At 43.9% G+C, this 3,172-nt stretch overlaps 1 long non-coding RNA gene across 1 annotated transcript; it reads left to right on the top strand.

The window, feature by feature from the left end:
* Window positions 1–266: 266 nt before the first annotated feature.
* Window positions 267–2,262, top strand: LOC129412432 (uncharacterized). Its single transcript, XR_008633729.1, has 3 exons — window positions 267–474; window positions 1,371–1,439; window positions 1,854–2,262. It is a non-coding gene; the product is annotated as an uncharacterized LOC129412432 (long non-coding RNA).
* Window positions 2,263–3,172: the final 910 nt, after the last annotated feature.

Here is a 3,172-nt window from a genome sequence, read left to right as displayed (position 1 = left end):
GGACATTTTGTTGATGAGGGTGTCACGGTCAACAGTCAAAACGATCGTCCTTGTAAAGAGCGTTTGGAAAGAGACAAGTCTTCAATTTGTGCTGCTCTGGTGGGAAGGGGCCAGTACAGAGATGCTGGAGACCAAATTACCAATATTTAAATAGAAAATATAATTGAAATATTTTAGTAGAAAATCAGCCAAGGGCCAGATTAAAGGTCTTGGAGGGCCGGATCCGGCCCCCGGGCCGTATGTTTGACACCTGTGGTGTAAAAGGTCCAAGCACCTTAACCTGGGTATAGTCACTAATATTCTCCATTTCATATTTGTATTATTGATTTGACAGTGTAATTCTACTGCTGCTCTTCTTCTACTTTTCTGCTACAACACTGCACTTTTCCTGTGGGACAATGAAATACTTTCTCTTGAACTAATCTACATGTGTGTTTGTTTACAGTGAAGCCCGACACCAGAAGTGACCCTCCTGTGAGTTTAATCATTTGATTTTGTCATTTCTGTCAAAAATTAATAAATGCTTACGGTGAGTGAGTTCAACAGAAATGTGTGATTAAAAAAATAAATAAAAACAGGAACCTAACTTGTCACCCTAACCATAACTTGTATGTTGGCTGTTTCATCTCTGATCTGGCCAGCGCTTCCTGTTGTTGTATTTTTGGGCAACACACTTGACAAATGTTGTTTGTAAGGGGAGGGTGTTGATAGCTTGATTCATCAGCCAGTTTTACTTCTTTTCACTTCATACAAACTGTCTGACCTCACAGCCACCGTTCGCTCGACAGCAGGCATGTACTTTTTATCATTAAACCAGTTCGCTGCTCTTTGGTCGTGATGTATGTAATGCGCCGCTAACGGGGTTAACTGGTATATTAAGCTTTTCCTAAATCCTGTAGGAAGAAGGACAATAACATCTTTCCCCTTGATAAAATTCACCAAACATTGTCTTTACTCTCGCTTTAAATCCTCGATCTCGGGAATTGTTGACAACATAGAATATCACTCTTCAATGATTGGCTGGTGCCCAAACTTGCATTTCCGGGGTTTTTGTGAACCATTTATTGTATTCTGATTCCTGATCTAGTGAAATGAGTGAAATGAAATTGAGTGGAGGCACTAGATGGCGCCAGCCTGGCTAAGGCTTTGATGCAGACTGTAGTGAGGAACAAATAGAATGTAAAATGTGAGGATTTGGTCCAAACAGAAGAAGGTAAAGATAATACAGTTTAATTGCATGGTTCACAGTTGGTGGGTGATGTTGGTCTTTGTTCACATTCAAATGTGCAGGTCAAAAGTTTCTGCCCAAAATGACGTCTGATAAAATATCAAATCTAGAACTTTGATTCATTTGAATATTTTCTTCAAAGGCTGAACCTGAAGAAGAAGGAGTGTCCTACTCGACCATCAGATACAACAGGAACAACCAGAGAAATGAGGTAAGGACCAGACCAGGACTAAACCAGGACTAAACCAGAACTGAAACATTTCACACAGGACTGAAAAACATTGCAGATTTCTGCAGAATCAATGAGTGAAGCTCTAAACCCAAAAATGTCTGATTGTTCAAAAAATAAATGACCAATGAGCTCACTGAAATGTGTGTCACTGAAATAGATTAATCTGATTGGACGGTCGTGTTTGAGTCTGACTTGAGGTGTTTCAGAGGGAGTGGTGATCACACTGATATTCCTCTGTGTAAAAACACACACAGATATTATTCTAGATTTGCAAGGCAAGTCTACCCCAGGACGACTGTAGATCCTTTTGGATTGATGGATTTTCCCAACAAATCTCATACATATAAATACATTCTATACTCATGTAAGATATTGTCCTGTTCCTCTGCTCAGGTCAGACAGAGTGAGGAGGAGGAGGAGGAGGTGACCTACAGTTCAGTGAGGAACATCACTGTGGAGGACCCTGCTCAGCTCTACGCCACCGTCAACAAATGAACAACAACCAACAAATAAATAACCAACAACCAACCAAACAACAAACCATCAACCAACCAACAAATAACCAATAACAAACACAACAACAACCAACCAAACACCAACCCAACAACCAACCCACCCAAAACAAAGAAACAATCTATAATAAACCAACAAACAAACAATAGTAAGACTGATTCAAATATGAAGTGGACTTGGGACTTTTAATGCACCCTGTGTGTGTTTTAAAATGTTTGGAAATGTATTTAACTTGTGGATATAGCTGTAGTACAAGTAGTGGTAGTAATAGTCAGAGGTGGGACTTGCAAGTCGTTGTGGCCAAGTGGAAAGGGGCGGGGGATAGTACTCAATTTTTCTTCTAAAGATCCCGACCGAATTCTAAATATTTGTTGCCAACAACGCCACCTAGTAGGGGGACTAGGACCCAATAAAAAAGCTAGGGTTCAATACCCAGGGGTGAGCAGTAATTCAAACCAGAGATTAAAAACAATTCCAGTGAATTTATTACAACTTTAAGCAAAATTAAAAAAATAGTAAAATACACGATTAAAAGTATGTTGAACCCTGGCTAAAACAATTAACAGTCGCTAAAATGTTAACAAAGAAAAGGAAAAAGAAGGCTGAAGAGTTTATCCAGGGCAGAGCATTGGATCCAACTCCTTCCCCCCCGGCTTCCGCGTTGTAGCCCTCCACGCACGCTCCCCTGGCCGCCTTCTCCACTCCGCGACTCGGCCCTGCCACACAAGAGAGCTGCCAGTGGGGAGAAAACGTGAACCCCTTCGCGCTGCCCCACCCTTGTGTGGGAAACTCACAGATTTGGAGCGGCTTTTTCCCCAGCCGCTCCGCTCGATCACCAGGCACGGATTGTGTCCAATAGGTCCACCTGGATCCCCCGGGCCGTGGATGCCTCTCCGTCCGTGCTCCTTCCGCACCCGTCCGCGTTGCACCGATCCACCGGCTCTGTCGGGAAAGTAGTCGCCAGTGGAGAGGTGACACTGCTCCACCCCAATGTACCCACCCTTCGTGTTTGGACTCACCGATTGTGAGCGGCTTTCCCTCAGCCGCTCCGCACGAACACCAAGCGTTGGGAGGGTACATACAGGTCTCCAGCTCTTCCACGCCACACCGTTGCGTCCCACGCCTGCGTTCTCAGCCCAAGGTCCGTGTACTCCCCGTCTTGTCGCCGCACCGTATCCTTCCCGGCCCGCTCCGTCCAA

This window comes from Boleophthalmus pectinirostris, unplaced genomic scaffold (assembly GCF_026225935.1).
Source record: "Boleophthalmus pectinirostris isolate CB_2022bp ecotype Guang Dong unplaced genomic scaffold, ASM2622593v1 HiC_scaffold_8, whole genome shotgun sequence".
In the NCBI taxonomy this organism is placed as follows: domain Eukaryota; kingdom Metazoa; phylum Chordata; class Actinopteri; order Gobiiformes; family Gobiidae; genus Boleophthalmus; species Boleophthalmus pectinirostris.
This window is presented reverse-complemented; position numbering and strand designations above follow the sequence as displayed.